Below are 12243 nucleotides of genomic sequence, written 5' to 3' on the forward strand. Positions count from 1 at the left end.
GTTTTTCTAGTCTTTTGTGTCTATACAAGGCACTGCTAACCCCCATTGCATGGTGCACAACTACACTCAAATGTGAGGCTTATATACAACAGGAGTTAAACAGTTTTAACACAAAATAGAAAAGCACAAAATTGAGCCTTTTTCCAGCAATCTCCCACTCAGATGGATCCTGAGCTGCACAATTATGTCACAAGGGTGCAAGGAGGCCCTCTTAATGTAATATGTCCTGGTTTTAGTACTTAGGTGATATTAAACAGTCTAGATTCAACAAGTTGGAATCTAGCCTATGCTATTTTAAAGCAGTAGTACTGAAATATGCAAAGTACAGAATAAACACAGACAAGCAGCAAAAATGCAAAAACGAGTGAGGAGATCAATACAATGCTTGACAGTGGCACAGGAAAATAATTTTCTTGGGTGGCAAAAGCCAGGATACCTTTTTGGCTGAGCTTGTATAGGACCCAGGGCTGATAGCCTAGTACCTACCTGTGAACCTATGAACCTATAAAATACACTTCTCAAAGAGTAATGCAGGATTAAGAAATACTTATTTTTCAGTTGTTTTCAGTGGATGTTTTAGATTTCAGAGCATAGCATCTCCCTAGCACTGAGCAGAGGAATAATTCTTTACAATGACACACTCATCCTCCCCACATCTCCTTGACACATCTGAACTTTAATTTCTGGCACACATTATCAGGGCTGCATGTACTGCCAAATCATGTAAAAGGGGACATACAACAGCTCACATGTTGTTAGCAAGACTGGGAATTGTTAGTTTTCAAACAGAAACACAACAACATTACAAAATGAATGTAAATATGTATTCATACTCCGGTCTTTAAAGTGATCTCTTTACTGGGTTCAAACTGGGCATTAGTTGTTTTGTTTCTCATGGATCAGTGCACTTACATCTTGTGCCACAGGGAAGGTTACCTAAGATATTGAATTTATTCATTGATTACTATCCAGACTGTTTTCCAGAGCACTGATGGACAGGTACCAGTGCCAGGCTAGTTTATGCTACATAAGGCAGCCAAAATTAAAATTTTCACTTTTTTCCTTAGCCATTGAACTCTATTTCACTGTTGCAGGCTGCTTTTAGACCAGAATGCACAATACCAAATGTCATGCAAATGAGGATGAGAGAAAAAAGGGTACTGAAATAGAAGAAACATTATGAAACAAGTTAAAATGCATTTTTTTAATATTTCCTCGACTTGATTGTATTTCAACATGAACATATCCTCATTAAACATCATTATGTTCAGGCAAACACAGCTATGTCAGAATTTGAACCCAATGACACCAGGCATTCTCAAGACACAGTTCAAATTCTTATCAATATGTTCTACACACATTACACTGTTTAGATAAAAAAGGTTACCTATACTCAATATATTACATAGTATCAATTGAAATTACATGTAAAATAGAAAAAAAGATACTGATATTTGTCCTGTGTAATTTGCAGTTAGATGTGTGGATGGTTATGATACTGACAGCAGGACAGAACATCTTTCCTCACACAGTATAAGATTATTTGCTCAACTTTATTTTATGAACATTATTTAAATATTTTTGCTTCTCTAACAAGAATGCTAAGTGCTTTGACTTGCAGTTGATATATGTTTCAGTGAGTGTTCTACTTCCTTATAGATGCAGATGTAATTATATTGACAGGCAAAATTTGTTGAAAAAGCAATTCATATCAATATTAGGAATATTCCTCTTCTAAGTCAATGAATTGTAGACACAAAATGTCCTGTCAGTACCTTTCCCTGACACTCCCAGATTAAAACTTCAGTCAGCATAATCATTTATACTTGCAAGCACTTAGCAGGCAATGTTTCTCCGTGCTCATTCTTGCAGGGGGGGTAGGGGGTATGCATACAATTCTGTAGGTCCTTATACCATGTTTACATTCCCTACACTTAGAGCAGATTTTGGAATTCATAAATGCTAATGAGGTCATGCCTCATTTACATATTCACTTGCCTCACAGGGCTGCATCTGCACTATATCAATCTAATCATGTAGGCAAGAAAATGTATATCATAGTAATGGTAACTCTTTATCCAGAGAGCTGAATGCTGGGAATTACTTGCAAAGCATGCTTGTAGTGTCACAACTAACTTGATGCAAAGATAAATTGCTGTTTTTTTACAGAATGCTGTATTTTAACCTTAGTGATGGATTGCATTTCACAATATACCCATACCTTAGTCTATGCATGGTTCATCCCTTGCTGGTGGCATAAGCATGTACATCAGTTATTTGCTACATTATAAAAGTTCGTAATGATTGTAACATGACATTATAGAAAATGTTCTATGTCCATATGCTAAGTTATTTCAGAAGAGTGCTGTATCACTTTCTAGCAAAGTCAAGGGTTTGACATTTGTAGCCCACAGATGTGTTAAGCCTGTGATATATAACTAACTGGCCTCCACAGAGGCAGATATCCAAGAATACGTTTAACTGTTACACACCTATTGCCCTCCTTATATGACCTTTGCAGTTGCTTTGCATTTCCTTTATTTATTTATTTTATGTGGGAGGCCTGTATTTTCTTGAGTGTCAATAATATGTAGCTTTATTTTTTTACTTATTTTGTATGTTGATTTTGGTTCTGACATGGAGGATGTGATGGTCCTTACTCTGGGCCAGTAATCAAGAACCCTCAGTTCTCACTACTGACACTGGTGAGTGATGGCCACTAAGAACAAAAATGGATACACACAATATTTTCAGATGCAGCTCTCTGCACTAAGCACAATTTCCATTGAGAGCATACAGGGAGCACACTCCAGACCTGGGGCTGGACTGTCTCTCTCTCTCTCTCTCTCTCTCTCTCTCTCCAGGCCCCAAAAAAGAATCCACACTGACCATTTTGAAGCTCTGTGTCCCTGTTTCAAGTTGCTGACATGCACACTTGGATAATTTATTTTCACACACAAACATGCACCTAGGAAAGGCTGGCAAAGATTTACCAGCTGTTCTCCCTCTTCCCAGACTATAAGGTAATTATGCTGTTACCTTTCAACTACTCTAAGGCTCTTACAAAGGTACCCAATTATACTGAGCAAAATTAATACTAATAGAAAATGGTAGAGTTTGACCAATGGAGCAAGGCTTTCGGGAGTGGCTATACTGTCACTAAAATAAGACAAGTAATCTTAAGATGTTAAAAGTATTCTATAAAAGACTAGTCACAATGAAAGGTATTGAAATATGTAATAATAAATAATAAAATAGAAAACATGAGAATATTGAATATCTAGTTACAATAAACACAAGCGATTCAGTCACAGGAGATCTAAAAAACAACACAGTTGAATAGATTCACACAAATGCAGAAAAACAATGCTTAACTAGTCTCTTTATATTTTCTTGATTGACTAAAGAATTATTGCTCTCCAGTTAAGTTACTTACCACACTAAGGCAAGATGAGTGTTGAGTTTCTTACTACAGCAAGGGAAGATGAGGTGTGAGGTTGTGTGAGGTATCTGTGAGAGAACATTCCTGTCAGGTTCCAAAAAAACAAAGTGCTGCTGTGGGAATTCTTTCTTACCTCTCACTAATAGCTAAAAAATAATTTCACTGCTGGTTATAGAATGACATCACATCTGGTCACCTGCCTCTGGTACAATATACACCCAGAGCTTTGTTAAGATATGTTGCAGCATCTAAAAGCTATAAAACAATTTCAAAAACTTCCACCCTTCCAAGGTAGCAATTACGTCACCTCTAAGGACAATACAGTAATATTTCTAGTCCTGCTTTTCCAGTTATCTTATGTCTTTGGCTGCAATCATACCTGTAAAATAAACATTTTATGACCTAAACCAACCCATTTAATTTAATCAGTTATAATAATAGTGTCTGACATACATGTATATCTCTTTTCTGTCCAGCAGGACCCACTGTTGATGCATTTTTAATGCAAGCAACTTACTTTACTAATACATTTTAAGACAAGCATCTGTACAAATCAGTGTGATAATCAAATGACATAAAATTCCTTACAAAACTCCAGCCAGCTATGCTAGCATATGTTACACATGCACTGCACTATTCTCCCTGGCACAGATGGCACTACCTCATATCATCACAAAGGACATCAGCAGTGGGTATACTGCAAAACTTTATATAGCCAATATAATTCAATAATTTGCACTCACTTCTTTGGTGTTAGGCTGCCTCATGTATTCTCTTCCACCATTACTCTCTGCCAATGGTGGATGACTGTGTACTGACCTTTGTACATTTTTAATGTAGTTACAGTTCCATATATCTGTGTGGTAAAGTAAAATGATTGCTGTACAATATTGTGCAAAGTACATAGGTGGATATTGCAGATATCACAGTAATGCAGTATTACTGACATTATTTTACACAGGACAGATGTCTCATCTTAGGGACATATAAATAACTATTTGTATATGAAACTAAGTATTTAGTTTTTTAACTGTTTTCTACTATTACCTTAGGCCTCAGATGAGAGCAGAAAATGTTACATATTTACTCTACTGTTTCCCTGTCTACCTGGTTTTGATGTCCAATTTTATGTGTCATGCAGTTCATACTAAATCAAATACGATAAGAAAACCAATCTTCTTGGCAGAGATCTGGCAACAGCAGCAGCAACACGTTTTGATTAAAGCCTGCAGCACATACAACTTTCTAATTGCAGCAGCAAATGCTAACATGTCTTTTCTAAATGTAATGATGGCTGTAATCCAAAGAGTTTTGGATTTCAGGGCAAATGGCTACACTAAGTGTACACAATTGCTTCATAGCTTCACGAATAGCTCTGGCATGTCATATTGGTTAATTAGTATGTAATTCGGCTGCTTATGCATTTATTAGCATATTCTGCCATTTCCTTTGTTCTGAGGCTCTACACTAATCTCCTTTTATGAATAATAAATAGTATGCTATTGTGTGTGCTGCACTGCTTTTTGAAAACAATAGCAACAGTTAGTGTAGCCATTAATGAATCCGGTCCATAGTATTTTGGCTACAATGTATAAATAACTGTACTTCAACAGCCATAAGAATTAACAATGTTTTCACATACATTATTTCATTCTTGTCTACTCTTAAATCATTCCATGTGATGGAGATCTGGAAGATTGCACTGGAACTTTCAATGGGTGGAGTTTAAGCTTTTTGATAGAATCAGATTATGTCCTCACATTTCAAACAAATGCTCATATCTCTGGAACTATAGATGCTACTAAACAAATGTAAATGGCAAAGTCTTCATCATACTCTAGTGTTATAGTGGTAGTATTATTTAGGTTCCAGGTATTAAACTGGATTTTAAAAGTCACAGTAAACACAGTAACTATGACATTTGTAATATTTTGTAAACAACTTATAATATCTCAGCATACATATTGTTAGTAAAATTTTGTTCATTCAGCTGGGAATTTTAATTTGAATTTGAGGCTAGTAGTTTTGTCTGTGCTACTTGGTTGTTGAAATATTTATAAAAGCATGAAATTTATGGCACTATAAATAAATATATGAGCAGCAATCAATATCTCCTTACCTATACCAGACAGTAGTCAAATGTCAACACAGTTGTGTTTGCCATTTTGTAAGCTTTAAGATTTAATATTTTAATACTTTACATGTAACATGGTTTAAAATTATTAATTCAAATATGTTCAAGCAAGATTTGACACCTAGAGTCAGTATGATGTAACTGCAGAAACACCTACAGATGTCACCTGACTGTAATGGGTTAAATCAGCTAGAATTATCCAATCTCCTGTCTTTTTTCCTCTTGGGTACATTATGTACTTAATTTGTACATTGTATACTCCTTTTTGCAAATAAAAGTCTATATCTTCATTAAGCAACACATCTTTTTTAAACAAGAAACATCTTTTTTTTTTAATTATCATATATGACATAGGTAATCATACATTTATATAAATGAAAACAAACCATATTGACATCATTTTAGTTGCAAACATTATACATCACTTATAATCTATCTAGTCATTGTCCATCAACCATTATACAGCTCATTCAAATCCTGCCTTCTTTTAAACATGGTTCCTCCTCTGCATACATTGTTCCCACAATTCCCATTTTTCTTTGTAATTTGGTCCTACCCTTTTTTAAAGATCCTAATTCCAGTTGTTTTATCTCTGTTAATATATTTACTACTTCTAGAACAGTTGCTTTAGACTTTGATTTCCATTTTCTAGGAACAGATTTTTTGGCAGCCACCATAATTGAACTCAGTAAGGCCTTACTATGTCTAGGCAATTCCAATTCTGTATCACAGCTCAAAAAAGAATAATTTCCTTAGTTACACCAATTTGCTTTCCCATTATCTATGACAAACTAGTCTGCAGGTAGTCTTTAATTTCTGCCAACTCATTACACTCCCAGAAAATATGTTCCCAATTATTTCTTTCTTCCCCACCATACCGCCAACATTTGCTGTCTACTTGAAGAAAAATTCTTTGGAGTCCACTTGGGGTATAAAAATACCTATGTAAACACTTCATAGCAAAGATCCTAAATCTTCTAGACTTTGTTGCACATTTGGGAGACATGTATATACCCCCACTGTTTCTTTGTGTATTGTTTTTCCAATCTCTCTTCTCAATCATTTTTAACCTCCTAGGATTGATTCTTATAGTTATAATGCAATATTTTATATGCTGTATTAATTATTCTTTTTTAACAGCAGCTTCTATTCTAGATTTTAGTAAAAACTCTACCAGTGCTGGTCTTTTGCTTTCGCTTGCCCTATTTCTTTCTCAATGCCTATACTTTATCAATCCTTGATAGCGAAGGTAGTCTCTAGCCTGCAGTCCAAATACATTCTTGGTCTCTTCCCATTCTATTACCTTTCCCTCTCTAATTATTTGTTCCCAATAACTTGCTTCTTTTGCCAGTTTTCTCCAATAAATTCCAGCTCCCTCTTGTCTATTTCTGTATCTCTAATTTCAGTCATCCCTCTTGGCAGAATCTCCTTTCAGCATTTGTGTGTTGGCTTAGTTCTTAGAATAGTTTCTGCAACTTTATGAATATAATACTCTATATGGTTATTGTTATGCCCCTTAAGGATCTGCATCCAAAATTCCAGTCTCTCCTTCTTTCTTCACCTTCCCCCCATTTCATTATCAGTCCTTTCCACTTTGAATTATAGGTTTCTGCTTGTGCTATGTATAGGAGCCTTAACTGTGTAGCTCTGAAATACCCCTTCAAATCAGGTAATGCAAACTGCCTTGTTCTACTGGAATAATCAGCTTATCCCACTTGACCCTTGCTGTCTTCCCCTCCCAGGTAAAACTGTTCAGCACTATATTAATTGCTACCCACAACTTCTCCTCTGGCTGATATAAATATGCCTGACCAGTGTATATAACTAAAGGGACTAAAAATATTTTAACTGCTTGTATTTTGCTATCAATATCCATATAACAGAGCTTTCAATTTCTCAGTTTTTCTATGTTATTTTGTTTAGCCTCTTCCCACAGGATCACTACTATATCCTGAATACTTACAATACTGAAGACCTGAATCCCGAGACAAGATACCCGAAAGACAAGAAGACCAGAAGACCAGAAGTGAGAATTTCAAAATCACGAAGTATGGAGATGTTGAAGTAGCGCTTCTGGTGTTACAGTTTGTGAATGGATATGTGGAAAGTCAGGTAAGTATCTATGTTTGACTGTGTTGATAATGGGCTTTAGTGTGTGTGTAAGTGTGTGTTGTGACTGTGATATGTGTTTGTGAGGGGAATGTAAGTGTGTGGTGGGGTTTTTGTGTATTTGTCTGTATAGTGTGACCTATGAGTTAGAATATTTAAGTAGGGCTGGTGTGGGGGCACAGCCCCCCACATGGGGGTGTAGGGGGGCTTGTTCCCCTGCTTTTATGTAGTGTAGGTTTGTGTGTTTGTATTTTGGGTGAAGGTTTGTGTATCTGTATGTGTGTGGTGTATGTTTAGTGTAGTGTTCGGAATTTTTAATTTCATGCTTCTGGTCTTCCAGTCTTCTTGTCTTTTGGGTATCTGGTCTTGGGATTCCGGTCTTCGGTATTGTAAGTATTCTGGATTTAGTAGTGATCCCCTTCCCACATATCCTTAGCTGCCACACCAGAATCATTCTTAAATCCATATTAATAAGTACTTTATTTTATCCTGTCCCCATAAATACGGATATTGCTGAACTAATTTGTTTGTCGGTACATAATTTATAACTATTGCCTTTGTTTTAGCTATATTAATTTTGCATCCAAAAAGATGAAAAACTGCTTCAGAATGTCCCACAAGACTGAAATGTCCTTTTTCTTGTTTTATCAGATATTAAATAATTTCATCTGCCAACAGAACCAGCTTTGCTTGACACCATACCAATGCATATCCTTGAATTTCTGAATCCCTTATTTTCTTTGTCAATGGTTCTAAATGAATGTAAATACCAAAGGGGAAATAGGACACCCCTGCATGGTTCCTCTGCTCAAACAGAAATTATTAGAGAGGAATCCACATACTTTAAATTTCTCCTTTGATCCTCATATATCCTCTCACTCAACCTTATAATTGTATTAGGGAAAGCAAACGCTTCTATTGTCCTGCTCATAAACTCCCAGTTTAAAAATGCTTTCAGTGCATCAGGACCCACCAACAACAGTGGTATTTTCTTGTATTCTGGTTCCCTTTGGATCACCAATGTTCTGTTAATGTTGTCAAATGTTTGTCTCCCCTCCACAAAAACACATTGATCCATATTTATCAATTTTGGCATTGCCTTTGCCATTCATTTAGCCATTATAGATGTAAGCATTTTATAATCATGGTTTAGGATTGAAATGGCCCTGTATGAAGCTGGATCTGATTTGTCTTCACTGTCTTTAGGTATTACAGCCACCACCACTTTTTTCCAGGATGTTGGTGCTTCTCCTCCTCTTAAAATACTGTTAAACAAAACCTTCCAGATCTTTATCAAATTTTCCCTTCTAGCTTCCAAACTTCCAAAGGAATACCATGTATTCTTTCTTTATCAAGTTCACATGTTCAGTTCTTTCCAAATGTGTCTCCTGTAGTTCAGCTATTTGCAGTCTACATTTTAATATACCTCACTACTCTTTCTTTTTTGAATACATCTGTGATAACATTAAGATTTAAAGATAATATAGAATGTGTCATTATGTTATAAAGTTATTATTCCCACTTTTTATGTGTAACAGATTTTTTGTTAAGTATCTAGTTCCAGCTTTTGTGTTACATGCATACTCTAATGTTTGGCAAGTTGATCTTTTATACATTTGTTTCTTGTCATATCCATTTGAGCATATGTCATGTCTTATAAAACATTTTTGTTTTTTTGAAAGACCTGAAATAAATACACCCCAATACACCTGTAAAACCTATTAACTTAATACTAACACATAAAACTATGTACATCTTCAAATACTGAAGTTTCATCCTCCTGATAGGAGCAATTGTCCCAAACTGAGAGCCACACTTATACACTTGAGTTAACCTAAAAGGAAGGTTATCCATGCTAAGACACATGGTACAGCCAGTGTTCTACTAAGTGCTGTCTGGGTTTGTCTTATACTTATTGCTCTCCCAGATTGGATAAACACTTGAATGCTTTCAGAAAACATTATCTCCTAGCCATTGAAAAAATAAGTATCCTGTTTTTATTGCTCTTTATCAGATTGTTTCCATGGAGACATGAAAATGAGATACAGAGTTGCTTCTACAAGCATTAATTTATTTGCTAGTGGAAAGCTTTATTATATTCAATATGTTTTATTTTTTTTGCTTTCTCTTAAAACTTGTTACTAGATCAAGCCATGGACTTTAATCCAGTCATTCACCTATTCAAGAATGAGAATTACAACAATTTTCTTGTATCATGCCCTTTTGACCAGACTTGTATACATTACAGTGCCTACCTTTCTTAAAACTAAGGAAGGAGAAAGAGAAAAGAAAAAAAACAGGGGCACCTGTTTACTTTAGTATCCCTATTATACTTGAAAATAGTAGGTAAAATTTTACTTTATAGCATGCAGATTATATCATGCATTACGAAAGTACTACTGTTAAGAAAAAATGTTTTACTTACAGTTAACTCTCTCCCTCCTTTCCCTTCTCCTAAGTGTTTTCCCAAACATTATTGACATGAAGTGAGGCATATGCTTTAGAATCCCCTGCAAGTTTAACAGCGTTAAAAAAGTCAAACATTTCCAGATTTTCTTGTTCTGTTATGTTTCACAAATATAATTAATACTTTGTAATTCCACATTTATTTGTCACTTTCTGAGTTGCTGGCTTTATTTCTGTTCATCTCCATCTCCCAATTCCAGTCTCCACTTTGTTCCAAAGTACTCTAGTTCTTATAGATAGTCAATGCTTGTGCTTTTTTCTTTGTCTCAAACATTTCCATTGAAATATTGGAAAAGGTTTCTCAGTCTGTCTGTGGTCTTTATTACCAGAAGAACAAGAAGCAGAATCTCCTTCTGTTTCACAGCTCACTTTTTTGAACAAACTTTTCTATTTCCTCCTTAGCATGTTCTACATAAAAAAGTTATTTTATCCCTCCAGGGAAGAATATTCCAAAGATTGATGGGTACAGCAGTTTGAATTTCATGCCTACTTCTTGACATTCCATGGTTAGATGAACACATTTACTCCTCTTCTGCCTGTTGTACAGTGAGTAATCATTTTCCATAAACACTCTGTCTCCCACTTTTAGTACTTTGTCCTTCTGCCACAGTTTTGTCAGAATCAACCTCTTCTGCTCTATAGGAGTACATCTTTACTATCTTTACTATTAAAGGTCTAGGTTGCTTGCTCATGGCTAAGTCTTGAACATCCACACAATGTAACCTTTTAACAGTTCCTGCTGTGGAATACCAGTCCAGTTGCTTATTTGCACTTTTATAAAATTAATACAGTCTGTTCCTTCCAGCTTGTCTATTACAGCAGAAAAACTCAGGCTTCCCTAAGTGCTCTGCTTTCCAATTCTTTCTTTTTTTAAAACATCTCTTCCTAAGCAGTCTCATATTTAGCCAGCCTTTTCTTAATTTTTACTTCCGATTGTTGCAGTTTTATCATGTCATCTGAATATCTGTTTAAAGCTTCTTTAATGTTTTCCAGCATTTTGTTACTTGAGTTGTTATCCATGTTTCATTTATTTTAATCAGCTCTTGAGTACATGTCACTTTTTTTCCTCCTCTAGGTTACTTAAGTCATGTCTTGCACCAATGCTGGAACATGCACGCCTTTTTGCTGGACACCTGCAGAATTCTTTCCAGTCCATGTTTTTTTCCTCACCTTTTGTGATTGATTTTCATTCAGGTTCTCTGAATTTCTTTCTTTACTGGCATTCAGGCACTGCACTTACTAGCCAATTATTGAAATTTGCCCAAAAATATGAGTTTAGTGGCTCACTCTTCTGACTTTCCATTTTAACAGTAGAAAAACCAGAATTAAGCTGTTACTCAATATACAGCCTGCTTAGACATCTCTTTTAAACTGCATCCATTTTCTTTTCTATGTAATCATGTCTATGATATAACATTTATTCCATGGTTTCTTTGAATTCTTTATGTTAAACAGCTTCAGAAAGCATACAGCTAGATCCTTAGTCTAAAAGCAACCTCTAGAAAATATCAGAAGCAATCTGAGTTGTAAACATGGCAGAGAAAGGACCCAGACCAGAAGTTGGTTTACAGTATCTCCAGATTTTAGATATAATTAAAAGGATTATTCTTTTGTGAAAAGCTACTATTTGCCAATATGCTGTCTTCTATTCTGATTCTCTAGCAACTGCTGTCATATGAGAACTTACCTTTCCAGCTGCTCCTTCCCATTTTCTCCTTGCAGTAGAAGTATGCTGCTCTTGCTCTATATCTCATGAAACCTTATTTGTATGATCATCTCTTAGTTTCATCTTAAATCCTCCATTACAATTCACAGGGAAATAAACAAGCATAGCTATTTCTACTGATTGTATTGGTATCTGCAACATTTTAAACCACTTTCCTCTACCATTTCACTCCACAATTTAATTTCAACATTTTGTACAATTTACATACCATTACAATCCATACATTATCATGTAATCATTGTTAAACTCTATAATATTATACCATCTTTCTGCATGTCCTTTGCTCAATATTTTCAAATTGCAGAACATCATTCTTTTTCTTCATTGTGGTGGCTTTACCAATGCAAAATAAACAGAATAAGAGTT

Source organism: Protopterus annectens, chromosome 3.part0, assembly GCF_019279795.1.
Source record: "Protopterus annectens isolate FY-2018-M chromosome 3.part0, PAN1.0, whole genome shotgun sequence".
NCBI lineage: Eukaryota > Metazoa > Chordata > Ceratodontiformes > Protopteridae > Protopterus > Protopterus annectens.